Raw genomic sequence first — 25,736 nt, 5'->3', positions numbered from 1 at the left:
TCTTTTTAGGGCTGTGCCCATGGCATATGGAGGTTCCCAGGCTAGGGGTCCAATAGCAGCTGTAGCTGCCAACCTATGCCAGAGCCACAGCAACTCAGGATCCAAGCTGTGTCTGTGACCTACACCACAACTCATTGCAATGCCAAATCCTTAACCCACTGAGTGAGACCAGGGATCAAACCTGCATCCTCATGGATGCTAGTCAGGTCCATTAACTGCTGAGCCATGATGGGAACTCCTATTTTTCTTTTTTAATATTGCTTTGGCTATTTGAGGTCTTCTGTGCTTTTACATAAATTTTAAAATATTCTGTTCTAGCTCTGTGAAGAATGTCTTTCGTAATTCATTCAAAACATTCATGCAAAAAGATATATGCACTCCTATGTTCATTGCAGCACAATTCACAATAGCCAAGATGGGGAAACAACCTAAATGTCCATCAATAGATGAATGGATTAAGAGGATGTGGTACATATATTCGATGGAATACTACTCAGCCATTAAAAAGGACAAATAATGCCATTTGCAGCAACATGGGTGGAACTAGAGATTTTCATACTAAGTAAAATAAGTCAGAAAGAGAAAGACAAATGCCATACGATATCACTTATATGTGGAATCTAAAATATGTCACGAATGATCCTATCTACAAAACAAACAGATCATGGATACGGAGAGCAGACTTATGGTTGCCAGGGGGAGGGGAGAAGGAGTGGGATGGATGGGGAGTTTGGGGTTGGTGGATACAAACTGTTACATTTGGAACAGATGGGCAATGGGGTTCTACTGTACAGCACAGGGACCTGTGTGTAATTGGGTCACCTTGCTATACAACAGAGACTGAAGAAACACTGTAAATCGACTATACTTTATTTATTTTTGTCTTTTTTTTTTTTTTTTTTTTTTTTAGGGCTGTACCCACGGCATATGGAAGTTCCCAGGCTAGGGGTTGAATTGGAGCTGTAGCCACCGGCCTACACCAGAGCCACAGCAATGCCAGATCTGAGCCTCATTGGTGACCTCCACCACAGCTCATGGCAACGCTGGATCCTTAACCCACTGAGTGAGGCCAGGGTTTGAACCCACAACCTCATGGCTCCTAGTCAGATTTGTTTCTGCTGTGCCGCTATGGGAACTTCTCAACTATACTTTAATAAAAATAAATAAATAAAGGAAGGAGATGTGACATGACATGGTACTTTGGCAGCTGTTAGTAATTAAAGATGGCACAAGAAGAGAAAGGAGAAATTAACTGGATGGGTATATGGTGCCTTAGATGCCGAGTGAGAATCCAGATCACATGCTCAGTTTTGGATTTCAAGAAGAAAGTGACATGATAAGACCTGTATCCATACAAGTCGGCCAAAAGAAATGTGGAAGGTTGGTTGTAAGGGGGCTGAGATGATCAGCCGGGGAAACCTGTTAGGAGACTTTTAGGAATTCAGAAGAAAGAATGAATGAATAAAATGATGTGTTAGGAATGGAGTAAAAAAAATATCAAATGAGATAGAAGTATGATGTATTGGAAACTGATTAAATGGAGGATATAAAGGGAAAAGAGTAGTTAGGCAAGATGCCCCACTTTCAGGTTCAGGCACCTAAGTGGGTAGTGGTGCATTCACAGAGACGGGATAAGAAGTTTGCACACCTAATGGAACCACCACAAAACAAAAAGGCAACCTACTGAATGGGAGAAGGTATTTGCAAAAGATTTATCTGATTAGAAGTTAATAATCAAGATAAATAAAGAACTCATCCAACTCAATGTCAAAAAATCAAACAACCATTTTAAAAAATGGGACAGGATCCAAAAAGACATTTTTCAAAGGAAGACATGCTGATGGCCAACAGACACAGGAAAAGACATTACCTCAACATTGCTAATCATCAGGGAAATGCCCTGATCAAATCAAAACCACAATAAGGTATCACCTCACACCTGGCAAAATGGCTATCATCAAAAAGACAAGAAATAACAAGTGTTGGCAAGGCTGTGAAGAAAAGAGAACTTTTGTGCACTGTTGGTGGGAATGTAAATTGGTGCAGCAACTATGCAAAACAGTATGGCGGGTCCTTCCTCAAAAAACTAAAAATGTAACTACCATATGATCTAGCAGTACAGCTCCTGGGTATACAGCTGAAGAAAACAAGAAGCTAATTCTAAAAGATACATGTACCCCAATGTTCATAGCAGCATTATTCACAGTAGCCAAGATATGGAAGCAATCTAAGACTCCATCAACAGATATGTATAAGGAAGGTGTGATATTACTCAGCCATAAAAAAGAATGAAATTTTACCATTCGAGACAACATAAATGGATCTGGAGAGTATTCTGTTTAATGAAGTAAGTCAGATGTAGAAAGACAGATACTTATGTTTTCACTTATGTGTAGAATCTAAAAAAAAAAAACAAGAGTATAAATATAATGAAACAGAAATAGACATAGATACAGAGGACTAATTATTGGTTTCCTGAGGGGAAGTGGTAGGGAGAGGGGAAAAATAGGTGAAGAAGATTAAGAAGGTACAACCTACTAGGCATAAGATAAATAAGTTATAAGGATATAATACACAGCACAGGGAACATAGTCAATATTTTATCAGTAACTTTGTATGGAGTGTAGTCTACAAAAATATTGAATTACTATGTTGTACACTTGAAACTAATATGCTGTAAGTTAACAATACTTCAATTTTTAAAAATTGGAAACTTTTTTTTCAAGCATGCATACATTTGATCTTATCCCAAACAACTTTTTAAAAACCCTGTAATTTCCCATGATGATAATATCAGAAGGAGAGAAGTTTAAGGGTGAGTTTATTTAATCATTCAGTGTGTCATAAGGATCAAGGTCCTTTCTTCCTTCTGCTCTGCCAGCTGTATGTTAGTTAGTTCTCCTCATCATCACATGATGAATGCTACAGCTCCTTGCATCTCATCTTTACCCACCACCACCAAGAAATGGATGGTAGGGTAGGGGAGACTGTTTCTTCCTTGTATCTGTTTTTAAAACCTAAGAAATCATTCCCTGAAATCACTACTGCGGACTTCCTCTTACCTATATTGAAAAAGCTGTATAATATTTCCACATTTGTTGGGTTAAAAAGTACCTTTAAACTGGGGATATTTTAGATAGGATTTCTATATGACCCTACCAAGGAAAGTGGTTTTTTTCCCCCGACTTCTACTAAATCTTGTAGATATTTCAGTACATTTGTTTTCCTCAATTTCTTTGGGGAAAAGAGTCAACTAATCCAGCTTTTTAATGCCCGAAGTCCAGCAGACATACACCTGGAAAAGGCCACTGAACTTGAATTAAACTTTCCTGTTTCTCAGTTTCCTTGTACATCAGTCTTCCTTCTGTGCACAACCCTGTTGTCAACTGTCATCCTGAAATGTTTATAAATAAAACGTGAAAAAAAGTATGAGGTCACAGCCTGGGATAAGCCTTAAGCCATGTCTTTAGGACTGTTGCCATAGCAGAAATGTATCCAGGATTGAAAAACACTCTTGACTCATAGGACTCTTATTCGGTCCAGAAGCTGCAGAGCACCTGGTGTGGGGAATGCTACATCACAGTGCATGGGGACCGTGCTCAGTCGGAAGCCCCTGCAAAGAGGGGAAGCTTCTTTTTTGAGTTATGACTCTATATCCTATGTAACTCACCTTGTCCTCAGGAAAGAATCAGGGGAGTCGAGGGGAGATAGATTTGGTAAAGAGCCAATGAGACAGCAGACATGTAAATATATATTACTCATAATATTCTTCTTAAAATTTTATGATTCTTATTTTTTCCATTATAGCTGGTTTACAGTGTTCTGTTAATTTTCTACTGCACAGCGAGGTGACCCAATTACACATACACATATACATTCTTTTTTCTCACATTATCATGCTCCATCATAAGTGACTAGATATAGTTCCCAGTGCAATACAGCAGGATTTCATTGCTTATCCATTCCAAAGGCAATAGCTCGCATCTGTTAACTCCAAATTCCCAATTCATCCCATTCCCTCCCCCTTCCCCCTTGGCAACGACTGTCTGTTTTCATGTCCATGATTTTCTTTTCTGTGGAAAGGTTCATTTGTGCCGTGTATTAGGTTCCAGGTATGTGATATCATATGGTATTTGTCTTTCTCTTTCTGACTGACTTCACTTAGTATGAGAGTCTCTGGTTCCATCCATATTGCTGCAAATGGCATTATTCATTTTTTTAACGGTAGGAAGTTAATGCTTCACTGTAGGACAGATGGGGTTGTTGATATTCCTCAACCATTATATAAACAGTTATATAAAGACTTCTAGAAGAGTTAGACTGGCTACTGAGGAGGTAAGGTGGGGCTGGTCCAGGGAAGATGGATTGGTTCTTGGGGCTTTGGGCCTTTTTGTGCCCTCCCCTGTCCTCCTGTCTAGTTTGAGTGTATTCCGTGTGAAAAGTTTCATTGGCTCCAGAGCAGTGGTCCTTACTTACTTTTGGATGACAGAGAATTCTGATAATCTGGTGAAAGGATGGGACTTCTCCTAATAAATGCCATATTTATATGAACACACAATTTTGTACATGCTTTTGAGGTAATTGAGAGGGCCCCCTAAAACTCACCAATTTTAGGGTGTCCATGGAACCCCAGGTCAAGATTCCTTTCCCTAGAGAAGGGGTTAAAAGTGAGACCTTCTGTGGAGGGAGCAGTGAATAAGCTGGTTGGGATTTGCTCATGTCTCAAAAGGGAGTTAAAAGAAACCCGAGGTTCCTTTCTGTGGTATGCTTACATACTTACCTACCCCTTTAAAATAATCTAAACTCAACCCTAGACATTCTGCCATCCTTCTACTCCAGCCTTTGCCCAGAATATGCTCAAATTCTTTTATTATCCTATGGGGTTCAAAATTTACACACTATTCATATGTGTGTCCAGATGTGTAGCATTTTCCCATATTTCACTGATTCCAAGTCACATGGGTTTTTTTCACATTTTTTTATATCCCTGCAATTGTAATGAATCTTAAAATAGAAATAAACTAATCTATAAATATAGTGAGAGGTTTTAACTTATCTTTTTAGATAACACAAAACAAGCAGATTAGATAATGGGTAAGCAAACAGAAGATGTAAACCATAAAATTAACAAATTCGGCCTATTAGGCATATGTAGAACAATAAAATAAATGATTGCAGAATATATGTTTTTTTCAGTATACATGTAGTATTCACTAAAATTTACCAAATGCTGGGCAATAAAAACAAATTTCAATAAATTTCATAATGCTGACAACAAAGTATGTTCTCTGACCACAGTGGAATTAAGCTAGGAATCAAACATAAAAAGATAACTCGAAAAATCCCCAAATTTCAGAGATTAATCAATACAATGATGAATATTCCATGAGTCAAAGAATTCACACCCAAACAAAACATTTCTCTCTAGTCTTCAAGGTTCCCTACCATCTGAATCCTCCCTAACCATCCAATCATTTTTCCCGCCTCACTCCAACTCTATGTTCAGACTTTTGTACACTAGCAACAAAATATACAAAATGCTGTATACAGCTCCTATAGTCTATTACAATACTAACCTTTACTTATATACTATTAGAAAAAGATGCTATCTCTGTGCTGTTAGAGAGTAGCAGGACTCTCTGAGCTAGATGCTTCTGGGAAAACACTTTAATGAACGGTTAGACAAAGTTGGGACACAGGGTTTTACATGGACTGAGAGCAGTTGAGACAGGTTTCATTATTCAGACAGTTGTTCTTCATAATGAAATAATAAGGATTGTCTGCCTCCCCCTATTCCCCAGTCATGTTCCAAGAGATGGAAGTTTGGGAAGTTCTGAAAGAGAACTTCAAAAGTGGTGGGAGGGGAGCTGATTTCAGGAGGATAATCCACAAAATCATAGCCACGGTCAGGACTGAGTGGTAAGCTCCTCTGGGATGGATACCTAGGTAACAGGGAAGGGAGTTCTTATGTAGTTAAGGGAGAAGATGTGTGTTTCCTTGGCTGCAGAGAGGCTGTGCAGAGAATGGTATTAGCACAGTGAAAGAAGGGGAGAGTGGGAAAGACAGACAGAGTAAGAGAGTGGGAGAGACCTGAGGACAAGTAGCATTTGATACCCTGGGAATGACTCGTTGGGTTGGGGTCGGGTGGTGGTTGGTACAGAGAAGACAGCAGATGAAGGAAGGATCAAGACCAGGGATAAGGAATTCAGGAACGTGGAGTACCTCCCTTCTATTCTTTAGAACTCTCAGTGGTGTTGGGATATGAAAGGGTGGCATGACCCAGAAGGCTGGGGGGCTTAGAGGCAATGGAGCTATAATTTGTATAATTTGTATCTCCTTTTGAATTTTTTCACTTTTGCTTCATGTATCAATCTCATTGCTCCGAGTAGATTTTTTAGCTCCTAAAGGAAGACCAGATTTGCCATTGTCTATCTATCATCTATTTATCTATCTACCTATATCAATACTATATATATACCATATACATACACATAAAGATATACATACACATATATGTGCACACGTTAGATACATATACACATATATTTGTGTATATATGTACATATAGACATATGTATGTAAACACACACTCATATCTATGTCTTTTAAAAGTCTCACTCTCAATTAATTCACCTGTACATGGAAGGCACTCTCCGATATATTGCCATATAGCTCAGAAAGGAAAGATTCAGGAACCACTGCTTTTGTACCTATTTTGTTTCAAATTACTTCCTTGTTGTTGGGAGGCAAATCTTTCCAGGTTTTGTAGCCAGTCTTTACTGTGTTATGATTTTTAAATGGAAAGCTCCAGTCACTATGATTGTACTTCACAGATTTTATTTTATGCACATATATAGATTTCCTTTATACTGTGGAGTCTATGTAGCTTTTAAACAGGTATGATACACATCTTATTTTTTTAAAATGTGGTTTTTTTGGCAAGGAGATTGCAAGTTATTGTCAATATTTCCATAGAAATGTGGTCTTCATGTTCACAGTTGAGATTAATACATATGTCAAATAAGAGTTTGATGCTTCATCAAGACTGGCAATTGTGTAAATATGTAGGTTACTCCAGTAATTAATGTGTCTTCTAACCTCTATTCAATGTCATTGTAATTGCCAATTTTCAAAGCAAACTGAAAAAATTGTTATATAAAAATACAGTAAGTACTGTTTGCTAATTAAAAATCAACTGTTATTTGCTTTCAAAAACAGTATGTAAAGACAAAAGAATCATAAGTACTATTTCTTTTTAGGGTTTAGTGACAAGAGAGGAAGAAAGAACACATAGTTCTAGAGACGGGAACTAAAAAACGTAAGTGGCTCTTCTATTGCTCTGATGAATGGGCTGAAATGAGGCACTTTGTTTTTCTGTGCCTCTATTTTAAGTTTTTGTCATAATAATGAGGCAGCTTTTTGATGTCTTCCAGGAAGGCCCCCTGGTCACTAATGAACTTCTGGCAGTTACTTTCTAACCTAGTGTTTATTACACTTGAGTACTGTTTACAGACCTTTTAAAGAAAAATTGTGGACCTCAGTGCTATCCTAAATGAGATATAACAATAATGTAACATAAACATGTACTAAAATAAAACTTGCTATAAATTTCCACAAAATAATAATTGTTAATCTTTATTGAATGCTTTTAATGTGCCAGGGACTGTACCAAGCCCTCTATGTGCATTAGCACATTTATCCCTGTGTTTTTAGCATTAATGAAACTATATCACCAAAACCACATAGTCAATAAAGTTCAATTTGACAACATGAATTTAAATGTGATGTATTATGTTGTTTTGCTGAAACTAAACCTCTGATGTGGGTTTTAATCATGGGGGGAAAATGAAGACAGTTTTAATTTAAACCAGCTTTTGTGTTTTAACTTTGGTAATATTAATACAGAGAATGCCTATTTAACTATGTACAACTAAACTGGAACTTGTCATGTCATGGCTTTATTTGATAATTGAGGATAATCAAGTCTCATATTTAAACAAAACTCTGATGATGAGCAATCCTCAGCCATCCACTTTAATGGAGTGTCACTTGATCTCCCTGTAAGGCTGACTTGTTCACTTAGAAATAAGGTTAAAGATGATGGTGTTAGGAAAATCTGCATTAAATGGGTACCTAACCCAATCTACGGAGTCAGAAATGGAAAAATTCCCCCTCATATGCTTACGGCTCAGTGAAAGATGGAATCCTGCTATGGTTGGTTCAATCTTTTTGAGTTTTTGTGGCCATACTAGGGTTCATTTTCATGACTCAATTCTTCCAATGGTTTCTCTCTCTGGGTTTTTATGAAACCTGCATTACAAGGTGAGCCATGCTATCCGTTGACCTTCATCTAGAAGAAATGCATTGGTAAACATAAATGTAAATTCAAGTACTGGAATAATTAAATAAAATTCTAAAAGAAATTGTGGATGCTCAAGGTTTCAGTTTGAGAGACACAGTGTACACCATGCACTTGGCATCCTAGTACTTTTTGTCTGATGCTGTTATTTAACCATTTTTTTTGGATTTGAACATCTATTCTTCATCTCTCTTTTTAAAAAATGTTTTTGGAATATAGTTGACTTACACAATTGCATTAATTTCAGGCACACAGTGAAGTAAATCCCGCTCTCCTGATCTTGTCTGTCTCCCAGCTCTGCCTCTTAACTCAGGGATTCTGCTAGGTTCTGCTTGGGTTCCCCTGAGTGCCCTTGAAACCTAGGAATTCTCTCAAGGTTGGGCAATTTTATAGCTGGCTTAATTTGTTTTAAACATTCTTTGATAGCTTTTTGGCCAATGTCTTGAAAACCATTGTTTTGTCTATCTTGTCAATATTTTTTTTTCTTTTTCTTTTCTTTTTTTTTTTTTTTTTTTTTTAGTTTTAGGCATGAAGGCAAATCTGGTCCCTGTTACTCCATCTCTTCACCTTGGCCAGAAGCAGAAGTCCTATAATTATATTTCAATTTTCTTTTTTCGCCAGCATCACCCATAATTGGCTTCCTATGAGATAACAGAGCATTCTGGTTCTTAGTGCATCTCCAAATTAATGGCTTGGACATTCCAATCCACCACTGCCTCTCCAGGGTTACCCAAGTGAATGGCAGTGGTGTAACAATATCAGCATTTTCTTTGTTTAATTGACAGAGGAAAAGATAAAGTTGTGGATGAGTTTCCAAGTAATATCATGTTTCCATGTATACTGGAGTAAAACATTATTGGTTCAAAACCCTCTAATTGATAAAAGAAATCACACAAATGATAGCAGACTTAAGTTTATTTTCACTCAGTTAATTCTGTCTTCATTAAAAAAAAAAGTATGCAGTCTACAGGATGGTAACAAGAAAAGGTTTAAAGTGTTTAAAAGGAAAACTACTTTTAACATAAGCAGATAATTATCTACAAAAAGCTTTGATCATTTAAAATAAGCATTGTCTATTTATTAAATAAATCACTTAAGATCTCTATCAAGTAGTTAAATGAATGAGATTTTTTTTAAAGCCTACTTGAGCTCTGCTGTCTCATCACTAGTTTTCTGCAAATTCTTTTAGTTACCACATCAAACAAAGATAAAAACCCCTACGTGGTAGCTATTCCCTTTCTCTTTTATACCTTAAAGTGACAAATTTTCTTTTCTATCCAATATATTCTCCAATTCATCAGGCTTTTTGTTTTAAATTCTAAATTCTCTATTGATAAGTAAACAGTGCTTTTAAATAAATGAAATATTTTGGTGTGAAGATACCAATACTCTCATGTTTAGGAAGTCAACGTTTTCAGAAAAGAGGATCTTACTGAGCTCAGCATGGCAGTCCTCATTTGCCAAAACAGCATCCTGACTTGCATTTTAGTCTTTCAGCAGAAAGGAGAGGATTATAAACTGAGAAAAATTATCTTTAAGTAAAAGGTTCTGCCTATATTTAAAAAGAGAACGAGAGAAAGGGATTTCACAAACATATTTCAGTTTGCTTTAATTTATTAAAGTCTTGTGAGAAAATTTCATAAATTCTTATTTTTGTCTTTTTACAGCCACACCTGTAAAAAGTCAGTATGGAAGTTCCTGGTCTAGGGATCAAACTGGAGCTGCAACTGAGGCCTGCGCCACAGTCATGGCAACATGGGATTCAAACCACATCTGCAACCTACACAGCAACCTACAGCAACGCCAGATCCTTAACCCACGGAGCAAGGCCAGGGATTGAACCCACATCCTCACAGACACAATGCTGGGGAAACTCCCATAAATTCTTATTACTCTCTACAGTGACTTAAAAATGCATTTCTCTGCCTTTTAGGAATTCATAAGGATTTTTCTTGTTTCCTGATGGGAGTCTCGAAGAGAGAGAAGCAGGGACTGGGATCAGAAATGGCTTCATTAGGTATGAGGTTCTGAGCGTGGGACTTGAATCATAGATTGCATTTCAGGGGTGGTGCCAAAGGGAACAGTTACAACACAAGTTGAGAGACAGGAAAGAAGGGGTGCATTTAGAAAGGAGTGAGTGGGGGATTTTGCTAAAGCATCAGGTTTATGTGGATGAACAACGGCCACTAACACTAGAAGGTTTGACTTCATTGTAAAAGGGCTTCAGTGCTGAACTGAGACACTTGTTCTTCGTTTAGCAGCCACTGGTGATTATCAGACATTTCAGAGTCAAGAAATGATACGAAACACTAAAGGGAAACTAGTTAACATTTTACTGTACTTCCTGCCTGTCTTTTTCTTCTACAACAGATTGGACATTAGTTTTTGAACTTTCATAGTTGTGATAAAACCATATATCCTGAATTATTTTATAACATGATTCTGTATTGTTTTAAAAGCTTCACAGCACTCTAAATAAACGTACCCAAGTTTATTCAATTGCTCCCCTTTTTTTCAGACACTTGATAGTTTTAAAATTTTTTCATAGAAACAAGATAGGCAAAATATTGATCATTGTTGAAGCTGGATCATAAACACATGGGTTCATTTACCTATTCCAGTTTCGTGTATGTTAAAATGTACCACTATAGAATCTAAAATATGGTACAAATGAACCTATCACCAAAACAGAAACAGACTCACAGACATAGAGAATAAACTTGTGGTTGCCAAGGGGGAGGAGAGAGGGAGTAGGATGGACTGGGAGTTTGGGGTTAGTAGGTGCAAACTATTACATTTAGAATGGATAAGCAATGAGGTCCTACTATATATAGCACAGAGAACTATATATCCAGTCTCTTGGGCTAGACCATGACTGAAGATAATATAAGAAAGGGAATGTTCACACACACACACACACACACACACACACACACACACACACACATATATGACTGGGTCACTTTGCTGTGCAGAAGTTGGCACAACATTGTAAATCAACTATATTTTTTAATATAAAAAAGTTTAGATGTTTTCACTATAATAAATAATGCTATAATTACTCCTAAAAGGAAAGAAATGATGTGGAAGGGATGTGCTTTAGGAAGATAAATGCGGAAGCAGTGGTTGACCAGATGGTGGGTAGAATGAGAAGGCGGACAGGGTCCTGAAGATAAGGAAAGAAGTGATGATTCCCTACATCTGCCTGCCCTCTGACCATTTACCATGTGCTTCCATGTGTGGAATCTTATTTGATCCTTATGATAACTGTGTGTAAAACAGGGAAGATACCTTATTTTAGAGATAAGAAAGTCAAGGCTCAGTTCCGATCTTCTGATGTATGCCAGGTTTTTTTCCCCCTACCATACCATGCTGTTTTTTGACAATTTAGAGATCAACTCTGACAGAGAGCCCTTCAATAGTGCCCAGCCTCAGAGATTCTGGGAGTTCTTTCAAGGGCTGCAGTTGTAGGCTCAAGGCAATTCAGTTTCTTCTAATCGTAGTTATTTTTATTATATACTGGACTTTCCTGTAAGATATTCCTTAACAAAGGGATTCTAGAGGCCAGCAAATAAATCAAATAAAAAACAACTTAAAATTGCCAAATGCACAGTACTTTGCAATTGATTTGCTATGAGGTGTGATGGAGAGAGAGAGAAATCAAGACTTACTTTGTAAGATTTGAGTCTGGGTACTTGGAACAACAGTAGCACTGGCCACAGTAATAAGGAAAGAAAAGGACTGGTTTGGGGAGGCAAATATAGTGTTTGGTTTGGGATGAAGATAAAGATATTATTGAAGCATCCTGCAGGATCTGGAGGATAATTAAGACCTAATTTCTAGTCACAAATATTTGACATTTTAGTAAAAGATTCTAGTAACTGATGCTTAACAGTTAAAATGAAATGAATAACTCAGTCAGTAAATACTTCAAAGAGAGGAACTATTATAAACTGAAGTAATCTGGAAAGTTTGGAAATGAGCTAGGCCATACAAATTGTTTGGAGGGTTGATAAAGGATTTTGGCCAGTAGAGAGTTGGGAACTTACAAAACTTGCCAACTCAGGGTGGCATTAATTGGGTAAAAGGTAATAATTTATAAGTTTGCAAATGTGTTAGGATGACTTCATTGTCTGCCATTAGCATGAGAAAATGGATAGAGCAATGTTCCAAATCCAAGAAACCACTTGCGGACCTAGAGAAATCAAATAATGAAAGCTGGATGTGAGATGGTATTGATGACAGTGGCCAGACCAGCACTGAGAAGCTGAACACTGTCTCTTCCATCATATCAACTGATGATGCTGACTCTCGGTCAAACCAGACAGTAGGGTGTAAACACTGGGCTTCACTAAAAGGATCAGATAGGAATTAACCTTATCCAGGAAGAGGCAATAAGGAAAGCAGGAGCAGGTGCCACAAAAGAGAGGATAAATAACAAAAGCAGAAGCTCAAAAAGTCATGATTTCCTGCCTATTTTTATTTCTACATGGCAAATGGAAAATGGCTTCATCTGCAGGTTCTGTATGGATGTGCCTGGTAATTCTTTCCAAGTCAATTCCTTGTGTAAGATTTCAAATGTCCTCCTGCTCGCAGGATACCGTTTGAAAGGTCCTGGAGAAAACAGCAAAAATACAAATATGTCCACCAAACAAAACTTTACCTCCCAAAAGAAGCAAAAGAATTCCGTCTGAACAAAGAACCCTAAAATATTCCCTTTACCATTGTTCTGAAAGATTATGAAAGTTTTCTAAGTGTAATGTTTATCACCTTTCTTTTTTTTTTTACCATTTATGAACATATGTGTTTTTTATGATATTCACAACATGCTTGTGTCACAAGATTCAAATTTAATTTCCTGCAATTACTGCACAATATGCATGGCAAAAAAATGATATAAAAATGACAGAAAATAATAAACAGTTACTCCATTTCTGCTAAGTTACCTTTTGGAAATAAAATTCAAGCATAACCCAGACGAAGCTTCTGATTGGCTCTCCCCAATCCATGTTGTTTAGAGGCATTGGTAATAATCGTTAGAAATTTTCAAATCTTCCGATAGTAGCAGGATTTAGTTTATTGAGAAATTATCATCCTGCACATCCAGAGATTTAAGAGAGGCTGTAACTTCCTTCTTACTACTCAGGAAATGTGGCAGTAAGGTAGTTAGCTGAGGTTTATCAACAATGCTTTGTATCTTCTCATTTGGAGTCAAATGCGCTTGAGCTAATTTATTCATGTTATTATGCATCTCACTTTCTTACAGGTAGCAATAATGAACTTGTAGACAAAAGCTTATTTATAACAGACGTGGAAGAGAAAACCTTCCTCCTACTATTTACTGAGGCACTAAAGCGCAGTGATTACAAACTCTGGATCTAGGGCCGGCAGACCTGGTTTAAAATCCTTATTGACTAGTTTGCAATGGTGACTCTGGGACAGGCCCTTTAACCATTCTAAGCCACAATGTCCCCATCACTACAATGTACATTTGGAACGTTTTTACTTCCTAGGGTTGCTAGAAATTAAAAAAGATAATGTGTATCATGTATTTAGTATAATAATGTGAGCACTCGGTAGCTGTCAGCTATTGTTACAAGGATGACGATGCCGCCCACAGCAAAACAAAAGAGATGAGTGACCAAGGCTTCCTCCAGGCAGAAAATCAGAACTGTAGTATATGGAGGTAGTTGTTGGAGCACAGTGATTTCTGCTGCATGAGTGACACCTCCCACCTGTGTTTATTTCCTTGGTTCTAATTCCAGCATCCAAAAGAGGGACAAAATATGTTTTGTCTTACTAGGTGTAATTTTCATGAAATGTCATCCCTGAATTGGCTTAACTTCTCCCAAATGTTCCTGAGTGGGAGAAAATTCTCCTGTAAATAGGAAAAGAAAGAAAAGAAGAAAGGAAGGAGGGAGGGAGGAGGGGGAGGGAGAGAGAGAGGCTGAGAAAGACAATTGCAAAAGATGACTGACTTTAATTCTTTGGGAAAAAAAAAAAAAAAAAAAAAGATTAACCGACATCATCTCCTGCTCAATAAGGTACACTGACATCCAGCATGTTTGCATTTGACAGGCTACTGTTCTGCAAGAACGAGCCATGTTTTAATGTTTTTTTACTCCACATAAAGCATAGAAAAGACTTCTTGAATAGAATTAGAACTCCCCTTTCCAACTACTTGCTTTCCTTAGCAAACTCAGGAACAATAAAATACCCAGCTGTTGAAAAATTAAATGATATAATGAAGGATATTGAGGATTCATTAAGACTCCTTTATGTTGCTTGCATTCCCTGGTTGTCCATGGTTTCTCTATATTTCACCTCTTACTCCAGGTGTATCTAGACTTTCAGCCCCTGGATCAGAGCTGACAGGAATGCATTTGTCCAGGAGGCGTCAAGACTCCTTGGAAGTCTCTGCTCAAGGAGAACAAAGGTGGAAGAAGGATGGGTTCTCTGAGTGAGACTTAATGAGAATGGGAAATCCTTAGATTGATTCTGTATATTAGCAGCCTAGAGACCCACATCCGCCATGGGCCCATATCAGAGCCATGCGTTTATGTCATCCTTCCTTGATCCGAAAGTTAGGGGCTCATGTTGGATTATAAAGGTAGGCCAGGTACAGGGGCAGTGGTACCAGAGGAGGTAAGGAAAGCAGGGTCATAGAATTCTAGTTTTCATGGACAGCTCATGCCTGTGATGACCTACAGGTATCAGCTGGTATCACATCTTCTGTCTGCAGAAGATAGAGTTGAACAACGAGACTGGGGTGATTTAAACAGAAATGGATTGAACTCTGATTCCCACCCCCCCCTGCATACACATACCCTCTTTTTACTGAATCGAAGTCAAAATCATTTCACTTTTTTTTTCTTTAAGTCTTTTGTCATGGAAGACCAGGTCATCTTGACTAATCAAAATTTTGGATACATGTTTATCACCCAGATATTTTTTATGTTTTGAATTTCATGAGCTTCCCATGGTTACTGAAACATTTTAATGAAAACACAGCCATAATAATTTTTAAGTGATTGAGCATGCGGATGTCTTGACTTGCATGGAGCGTGTTTTTAAATGTGAGTAATAAGCCAGTGGCATGGAAACAGCAGGTTTCCACCAAAAACCCATCTTGAAATCACATTTTGTACAGACCCGTTTCATGTCAACAGAAGTCTCTCGTCACCAGAGTTTCCACTTCAGTTAACAACAATGAAACAATCCACTGGTATCTGCTTTAGTCCAAGGTTTTTCCACGGGTAAGTGCCCCCGAGTTAGTTTCCTTCAATGAATTAAGGGTCCATGTATGGGAAACACGAATAGCTCTGTTGTAATGTACATGTAAACATTCACAGAGTTGATTTATTGTGACCCCTGTTTTCTTTTGAATTAATACCAAATGTAAAAGAAAATGGTTTAAAATTAAATGTTTCATAACAGTCACTCATTGAAAACAGTACTGGCAGATGTGAACAGAGGATTAAAACGTTGGTTGAATACTGTCAAAGTATAAGTCAGTGACATCTTTGAAGAAAGCGGAGGTTTAAGACTTGAAAAACTGGGGAGTTCCTGATGTGGTGCAGTGGTTAACGAATCTGACTAGGAACCATGAGGTTGAGGGTTCGATCCCTGGCCTTGCTCAGTGGGTTGGGGATCTGGCGTTGCCGTGAGCTGTGGTGTAGGTCAAAGACACGGCTTAGATCTGGCATTGCTGTGGCTGTGGCATAGGCCGGTGGCTACAGCTCCGATTCGACCCCTAGCCTGGGAACCTCCATATGCTGCGGGAGCAGCCCTAGGGGAAAAAAAAAAAAAAAAAAGACTTGAAAAACTGGAGTTCCTATTGCGGCTTAGTGGGCTAAGAATCTGATGTTGTCTCTGTAAGGATGCGGGTTCTATCCCTGGCCTTGCTCAGTGGGTTAAGCATCCCGCCTTGCTACAAGTGTAGCATAGGTCACAGATGTGGCTTGGATTTGGTATTGCAGTGGCTGTGGCATAGGTCACAGCTATAGCTCCGATTGGACCTCTGGCCCAGGAACTCCCATATGCTGCAGGGGTGGCCATAAAAAAGAAAAAATTTAAAAATTAAAAATTAAAAAATACTCAAAAAATTCTTTCCTTGGGCTATATTAATGCAACTAGTGTCCATATCATGCTCTGTGCTCTGCGGAACACACTTAATCTATATTTTTTCAGTGCTGGTTCCCTAGATATGAGACAGACAGTGACAGAATAGAATTATCCAGAAGAGGACCAATGTAAGAAAGAGGGGAGTTTGGAATGTGTGTTTTATGAGAAACAAAGGAAGTAAAAATGACCTTTTTTGAAGAGTCTAAGTTATCTTCATGTAATTATCAGAGCAATTTAAGAAAGAGGGGCAGTCTGCTTTTGGTTGTTCCCTAGAGCAGTACAAAGAACTGGGTAGAGATGTCAAAAAAGCAAATTTCACCAATATATGAAGTGGCTGTTTCCAAAAATCAGAGACTTGGATTTCCCATTTGTTCCAGCTAAGGTTGGTTTCCGTACTTTAGCTACATAAAGAGTGTATCCCTGCCCAGAGGAAGAAAGTATTACCTTCAAAGAAGTCTCAAATTCTCTCATTTCTTCCTTATCACTCTTTGGTCTGTCAGTTTGGTTTCATTCAGCCCTCAGAAATATGTATGTAGTTTATCTCCTAACAATCAATGAATGGATCTATTTGGAATTTGTGTCCATCAAATCTTTTCATGGATGAAATCGTATTTCAAATTCACTTAAGGAACTCACTATTCAGAGGAAACAGAACGTAAGTCTTTTGTTAAGAATCCCCTTGCGGTGTCAATCATTACTTCTGAAATGAAACATTTTGATTTCTTTGGATTTTTTTTTTTTTTTTTTTTTTTGTCTTTTTAGGGCTGCACTGTGGCATATGGAGGTTCCCAGGCTAGGGGTTTAATTGGAGATGTATCCACTGGCCTACGCCACAGCCACAGCAGCACCAGATCTGAGCCTCGTCTTCAACCTACACTACAGCTCACGGCTGTAACCCATTGAGCAAGGCCAGGGATTAAACCTACAACCTCATGGTTCCTGGTCAGATTCGTTTCCACTGCACCATGATGGGAACTCCCGAATTGGATTTTTTAAATTGAAGTTTTACCTTTTATTAAAGTTCAGTTGATTTACAATGAGGTGTCAATGTCTGCTGTTACAGCAAGGTGACCTGGTCATACATATACATACATTTTTTTCTCATATCGCCTTCCATCCTGTTCTATCACAAGAGATTGGATATAGTCCCCTGTGCTGTACAATTTATCCATTCTAAACGTAATAGTTTACATGTTGAATTGGATTTTCTTACACAGAGACATCTGTATACCCCAGAAGTGCAGGATGACCCGCAAGTCATTAAGGAGAATAAATTTGATTCTTTTGGTGTGGTGGATAAAACATGGAAGCCCCACCCTCCTCCTCCTCTCATTGAATAAACACTTCATTACGATGTTTCTCACTGGAAATATTAACACCAAATTAATGAAATTCAGTGCCATCAGGGAGCTACAACATTAACTTCTTGTGCCCTGTGTAGGAGTTAAAAGTCTTCTTTGCTTGAATCCCTTTCCAAGCCTTGCACTAATTAGCTGTGGGTCTCCTTCACCTGCTTGAACTTCAGTTTCTTCATCTGTAGAATGGTACGAGCACTAAATGCCCTTGGCCGGAAGGACTGCATTCAAACACACTACCACAGTAAGATGTGTAACTTCTGGTGCTTTGGAGAGCAGCCTCTGTTCTGTTCAGAAATATTTGAATATGGAAGGACTCTTTAATAGAATCTTTAATCCAATGTCAGTTGCCAAAGTACTATCTAACCACATACTTTGGGGGCAGTCTTTTATCTCTAATTTCTCTAAAGAGTTCCCCTTGTGGCTCAGTAGGTTAAGAACCTGACATAGTGTCTGATGAGGATGTAGGTTTGATCCCTGGCCTCACTCAGTAGGTTAGGATCCAGCATTGCTGACAGCTGTGGAACCTGGAACTTTCATATGCTGCAGGTGCAGCCTTAAAAAAAAAAAAAAAATGAAAAGATTAGGAAGTTCCCATTGTGGCTCAGTGGTAACAAACCTGACCAGTATCCATGAGGATGTGGGTTCAATCCCTGGCCTCGCTCACTGGGTTAAGGATCCAGTGTTGCCATGAGCTGTGGTATAGGTTGAAGATGCAGCTCAGATCTGGCATTGCTATGGCTGTGGTGTAGGCTGGCAGCTTCAGCTTCGATTCGACTCCTAGCCTGGGAAACTTCCATGTGCCTCAGGTACGGCCCTAAAAAGCAAAATAAATAAATAAATAAATAAAAAATAGAGAACTATCCCATTTAAAGCAATGAATGACAACAGTGTTCTCTAAAGTGTTCAAGAGAAGATGTTTAACAACACACACTTAGGTAGAAGTTAATATTTAAAGAGATTTACATAAAGTTAGAGGAAATTACATAAAACTCTTTTTTTCAGGTGGAAAAAATCTAGGCATTTTCTTAGGAGTAGAATTGTATTTTGTATGTTCTTGGCATCATTTTTTAAACAATCTTTCTTTTTCTGCTAAAAGGTTTGTGTGGTCTCAAAGTTGCTGTCTTCGGTTTCTAGTGAGTGGTGGGTATTTTCACCGATGTGAATATTTACCCCATCAGATCAATGCCCAACTGGTCTCTGGAATGTCCACAATCACAAATACATCCCAGAATATACAATTATGTTCTCCAACCCAACATTTTATATTTTCAACAATCCAACATCTAGCGCTATGCTCTATGAATGATACTTTTCTTTCACTCTTTCTCAAATTGAAATGAGAACAAGTCTGGTCAGGAGAAGAAAGGGGCTGTGACATTTGCTGTGTGACCCCAAGCAGGTCATTCCCCCCTCGGCCTCCATTCTGTATTTGTTAACACAAGGAGGCTGGATGAGACCAGGCATTGACAAACTACAGTCTGTGGGCAAATCCAGCCTCCTGCTTGCTTCTACATGAGCTGAAAAAAAATGGCTTCTACATTTCTAAGTCATTGACAAAAGATCAAAAGAAGAATATGTTGTGACATGTGAAAATTATAAGAAATTCAAATTTCTGTGCCATAAATAAAGTTTCATTGGAACACAGCTACACCCATTCATTTACGTATTGTCTACGGCTGCTTTTGCACTAAAATGAGTTGAGTAATTATAATAGGCATCATAGGGCCTGAAAAGCCAGAAGTTCTTACCATCTGTCCCTTTGCAAAAAAAGTTTGCTGACCCCATACAACTACTAAGGCGCTTGCCAACTCAAATCGTTCATAATTTCTTCCCACTAACTTTATCTTAACTCCTTTTCTTTCCTTGATCTTTAGATGTCAAGAATTACGTATGGAAAGAGAATCTTTCCGTGAAGAAATATCAACAAAGTGATATGGCAAAGCCAGGGATGGACTGCAGGCCTTGCTTAATGCTTGACACAGCTTTCTGTTTGTACCTCTACTGGGACATCTTTCCATCTGAACCTCTGCTCCTCCGCTTTGACCTTCTCACTTGGGTGCACCAAGGTCACTCCCTATAAGCTCCTCCACTGTACTCCACTGATAATTGACTCTTAGATTTCTTTAAACATGTCAAACAAGAGGTATATTACTTTCTTTAACAAAGATAGAGGCAGACCTTAGAGATATTGCAGGTTTGTTTCCAGACCACTGCAATAAAGCAAATCACACAAATTTTTTGCTTCCCCATGCATATAAAAGTTACATTTACACTATACTATAGTCTACTAACTGTGCAATAGTATTGCCTCTAAAAGCACAATGTTTATTTAAAAAATACTTTATTGCTAAAAAATGCTAATCATCATCCAATCCTTAGTAGGAACATCAAAGATCACTGATCAAAGATCACCACAAAAAATATAATAATGAAAAAGTTTGAAACATTGTGAGAATTACCAAAATGTGACACAGGGACATGAAGTGAGCAATTGCTCTTGGAAAAATGTCACCAACAGATTTGCTCATGCAACGTTGCCACAAACCTTCAATTTATAAACAAACAAACAAACAAAAAAACACAGTATCTTTGAAGCACAATGAAATGGGGCCAATAAAACAAGGTATGCCTATAATAAACAAGAAATGTCCAAGGAATGGTAGTGGAATTAAAATCCTAACATTGGGACTCTTATAAAATCACTAATCCCATTCATGAGGGCTCTAGCATCATGACTTCATCTACTTCTAGTCACCTTGCAAAGGCTCCACCTCCTAATACCATTACGTGGGGGTAATGTAGCAACAGATGACCTTGGGGTAGAGCTGACATTAGATCTGTAACACTTACCCGACTCTGTGTTGGTAATGAATGAGGCCACCACACAGAAATGATGTGAAGAGTTTGGCAGATTCATACATTTGAACTGGAAACATAATTGCATCATCATTTTCCCCTAATTTAAACAATTTTAAAGTCTTTTTTGTTGTTGTTGTTCAATTCAATCTCAGAAAGCCACTAGGCAGGACAACTCCATGAAAAAGAATCTTTGAAAACTGTTTAAAATGTACAGGCACGTAGCTAGCCTGTCCTCAACACAACATTGCCTGACTCCCCAAGCCTGAAAGAGAGACAAAATATTCAATCACATTGAAGATTGTTTTGAATTAGTTTTAATTTGATTAGTAGCATCCCACAAGGCTAACCTAGTATATAGAAATTATGAACAGTTAAAGCTGTGATCAGTTAGGTTTACATTGTCAGTCCATTAAGAGACACTAACAGAAACTCTGATTTTCAAAATCTTTTTCCCTAATCCTTTTGCCCTAGCACTCATGATGACAGACAAGGTTATGCCACAAATTTAGATAAACCCCATTCATTTTTATTATTTAGGAGCAGGCAGCCAGATATCCTAGGTATAAATAATGTATAAAAAGTCTTCACAAATGCAACACACTTTCTTTTTATCACCATCATAAAACCAATAAAAATAATCATCCGAATGGCTTGAGCAATCGAGAATATGCAGACCATGTGTGCAGTACAAGGACCTATCATCTTTGGATAAATTAGGTACAAATGTCCTCAGATTAGTTTATAAAAGCTTTAGAGCAATGTCTTCAAAGGGTACTTGAACTTTAAAGATATGAAGTGAGAAATAGCAATGTGGAGAAATCCTGACTTCAAAACTACCCTTTATCCTTTCTCTCTCTCTCTTTTTTTTTTTTTGAAGTAATAAACCAAGAAAACATATCTGCTAGAGGAATTTTCAGAAACGCATATTCAGGGCCTTGCATCTCCATCCAGGCCAAAAACCGTGTCTCTCCTATTTCTCTATGAAACCCTCCCAGGCCTTCAAGGCTCAGGTCATTATGCTACCCTTCTCCAAGAAGCTGGCTATGTTCATACGAGAAAATAGACCTCTGAATTTCCATAGGCATTTCTTCCCTGGGCCCCTTACATTATGTTGTGATTTTCTTTGTCTTAGTTTCCCTGCCCTTTACATTGTGTACTGTTTTCTATATTCCATTGTGTTCAGCATGAGACCTTGAACCCAGACAGCGCAGATAAGCTTTTGCTGAATTTATCAATGACTTACCAGCTTCTTGATTTTGTTTTTGTTTTTTGGCCGCCCTGAAGCATATGGAACTCCCAGGCCATCAAGTCCAAGCTGCAGCCACAAACTACGCCATAGCAATGCTGGATCCACCCAGCCAGGGATCGAACCTGTGTCCCAGCACTCCCAAGACACTGACGATCCTGTTGCACCACAGGGACCTCCTGACTTACTAAATTCTTATTACAGATTTACTCTCATGGCCTTGAGGAGACTACATATCCTCTTTATTTTTTTCCCCATTATGAGAAAGCTCTAAATTTGAATTTCATTGAGATTTAAACTTGTGACCATCATATATCAGCCAAAAAAAAAAAAAAAAAAAAATCTGGTTGCTCACTTAAGGGGGTTACTCTGCTGGGTGAAGATCCATATGACAGACTGACAGAGATGCTTTCTAAGCTCTGATTAATAGTAGATGTTTTAACACAGCCTTAGTATGAGCTGATCTTTGGAGGAATATTCCCTACAACCTTTTGATAATTTGCAAAATCTTAATTCTAGAAGGCAAAGCCTATAATTATAAGAATTTTGTATACATTTTGTGTGTACTACAAAGTAAAATATTCTGGGCAGTAGTTTATATTTGACTATACATGTTAGAAGAGAATGCCTAATTTTTTTAAAGGCCACTGTTCATAGATAATGCGGATAGCAAAGGGATTGACAGTGATGAGAGAGAGGAAGTTTGTTTCACAGCCAAAATGTCTGCGATTTAGGCTCAACACTTTCTCTCCATCTAATAATCAATGCTTGATATATATTAAAAATAAATACTCATTAAAATTGCTGGACGGGGTCATTGGCAAAAGACAAAAGGAACAACCTTAGACAAGGACTCTAAGGTGGAGCCTTTGCAAGTCACCTTGCAAAGGTGACTAGAAGTAGATGAAGTCATGATGCTAGAGCCCTCATGAATGGGATTAGTGATCTTATAAGAGTCCCAAGACAGCTTGCTTCTCTCTGCCATGTGAGGACACAATGAGAAGACAGACCTCTACAATCCAGGAAGTGGATCCTCCCTGGATGTCTGATCTGTATTTTGCAGCACCCAGACTGTGAACCCTAAGAGTAGATACTTTGGAGTTCCCATTGTGGCTCAGAGGTTGCAAACCCCACTAGTATCCATGAGGATGTGGGTTCGATCCCTGGCCTCGCCCAGTGGGTTAAGGATCCAGCGCTGTCATGAGCTGTGGAGTAGGCAGCAGATGCAACTCAGATCCTCTGTTGCTGTGGCTGTGGCTTAGGTTGGCAGCTGCAGCTCCAATTCGACCCCTAGCCTGTGATCTTCCATATGCCACAGGTGTGGCCCTAAAAGCAAAAAAAAAAAAAAAAAAAAAGAAAAAACAAAAAGGAGATATTTTGTTTCTGGTCAATGTTGAATCATGTGACTTTATTTGTTGGGTTATAGACCAAGGATGAGACAAGTGAGCTTTCAGAACTCTTCCTTAAGGGAGCTAACTTTCACTTAAAATTCCTGTGGTCACTTCCATGAGAAAACACAAGGAAAATAAACCAACCTTTCCTACCTGAAATCCATGGCCTAATCCATCTACACATTTTTTTCTTGGCATATGAAAAATGCCCCTCTATGAAGACAGCTTTTTTTTTTTTCTGTGTTCTCTAGGGCCGCTTCCCCAGGCATATGGAGGTTACCAGGCTAGGGGGTCTAATCAGAGCTGTAGCTGCCGGCCTACACCAAAGCCACAGCAACGCAGGATCCGAGCCATGTCTTCAACCTACACCACAGTTCACGGCAATGCCGGATCGTTAACCCACTGAGCAAGACCAGGGATCGAACCCTCAACCTCATGGTTCCTAGTCGGATTTGTTAACCACTGCGCCACGATGAGAACTCCTATGAAGTTCACTTTTTAACCAACAAGGGGAGGGCCATCATTTTGAAAATCTACTCTGTGGTTTCTAAAGGCTGCTAAAAAACATCAGAAAAGAGTGCAGGTTTGTGCTGCACATCGGCTGGCCTTCTTTTTGGGCTGATGGCAATTTTCATATCTCTCCCTAGTGTGTTGTCTAAGAGGAAGCTTTTAGAGCATCACTCTCCCAGGCCTCCAAATGCATCACTAACCTCTTAGTTTCCAGAGAGTCTTCCAATATGGAAATCCAGGGTCTCTCTCAACTTCCTGCCATCAAAGCTCACATTTCCTGCCTCTATCTGTTTCTGAGGAAATGGCATCCTCCACTGATATTCTCAGGCAGTCCACATTTACTTACTTTAAGACTCTTCACATGCTGTTTCAATTTATCTATTTATGACTGTCAATTTCTCGGGGACAGAAACAATATCTTACTCACACGTATCCCTAGTAACCAGCTCAGGCCATGTACAGTGTAAGTACATTGAATAAATTTGTAATTCTTGTGTATAAGGCCCAGTCTGAGCAAGCTCTGTCTTACCCTGCACCTGACTTGAATCAGAACTCAGCTCAGGAGTGTGCTTTGGAGTGCCAATTCCATAATGTATTGGATAAAATGTTTTTAATCAGTATCTCATGTAGAGGTAGGGAGACGATTCACACTAAATGCTACCTGAACATCAAATTCTTATTCATTTTTTTGGCCATGCCCACAGCATGCCAGGCCGGGGATCAAACCCACACCACAACAGTAAGCCAAGACACATCAGTGACAACAATGGGTCCTTAACCCATTGCATCACAGGGAACTCCATCAAATTCTTACTTCTGATTAGACATCTCTGATCTTCCCACCAAATTTAGTTTTCTCAACCTATTTTTCATCTCTTAATAACTTGCCTTCCCCAAACTTCAAAAGATCCTCCTATATTGCCTCTACCATTCATCTCCTCCCTTCTGTTTGCATACCCTCACTCACAACAAACTGGGAAATTAGCTGAAGAAGGATGACCTCATTTTCCTCCATGTACTAGAATGAATTGGGGGAAAGGAGGAGGAATTGGGAGGGGTTGAACTGACCACAAATAATGGATGAATGGATGACCAATAGTATGCCGAAAGCTAATTGGAGAACATGTTGTTTATTCAAGCTACTTTATCTTTGTTTTTCTTAGAACAAAAGTTCTACTTCCAGCCTGTTTTCTGCCTTCTTATTGTAAATTTTCTTGATCCCCAACAAATATCTTGAGAAATCTGTCAATATTGCTCCAAGTTGGACCCTTCTAATAATTTTAAAGAAAGAGTTTCTTTAAAATTATTTGAAGTTATTACCCTGGAGAAATAGCTTCTAGGTTTGCAACCACTATCTTACCAAAAATCTTTTGTTCCTTAATGAATATAAGATATTTTTATGCAAGAGACCAACTCTGGGCATTCTGGAGAAATTTCTGGCACCAGTAAATACACAGACATGATAACACCATCTATAGCATAGGGTAACTATGAGATTCTACAGTTTCTGGCACATAGCAAATAAATATTAGTTTTAATTAACGATGATATTAATTAATGCTAACACTGACTAGTGATTATTGTAACCTTGATGAGTTGTCTAAAGAATTTTGGCAAAAGGCATTATAAGAATGGTACAGAAAGGACACTTACTAGTCCTTAGCGTACGATGCCAGCAACTCAAAGTCTGAGCCATTTTTAATACAATTATTAATACTGCTATATCCCAGATATCTATCGATCTCGACCTTCCATTATGAAAGACTTGAACTTTCAATTCTCTAACAAAAAAATCCACTTGTCATTTTTGTCTCAAGCAGCAAAATCTCATGATTTTCTTTTTCTTCCCTCCTTTTATGCTGTGTTATTGTAGGCTTGGAAGCAAGAAT

At 38.4% G+C, this 25,736-nt stretch overlaps 1 long non-coding RNA gene across 2 annotated transcripts in view; it reads right to left on the bottom strand.

The window, feature by feature from the left end:
* Positions 1–25,736, bottom strand: part of LOC146406306 (uncharacterized) — a 419,026-nt gene that overhangs the window by 94,331 nt on the left and 298,959 nt on the right. Inside the window, exon 4 of one of the 2 annotated variants that reach the window (XR_014809194.1) lies at positions 20,692–20,962. The exons of the other annotated variant lie outside the window; for it this stretch is intronic. This is a non-coding gene — a long non-coding RNA (uncharacterized LOC146406306). The remainder of the gene's footprint in view (positions 1–20,691; positions 20,963–25,736) is intronic. 2 annotated transcript variants of the gene reach the window in all.

Source organism: Sus scrofa, chromosome 1, assembly GCF_054392235.1.
Source record: "Sus scrofa isolate SSC_HxYL_T2T_F1_AM1 chromosome 1, Sscrofa_HxYL_maternal_Yorkshire_Landrace_v2.0, whole genome shotgun sequence".
Lineage (NCBI taxonomy): Eukaryota > Metazoa > Chordata > Mammalia > Artiodactyla > Suidae > Sus > Sus scrofa.
The sequence above is the reverse complement of the archived record's forward strand: the minus strand, read 5'-3'. Positions and strand labels throughout refer to the sequence as shown.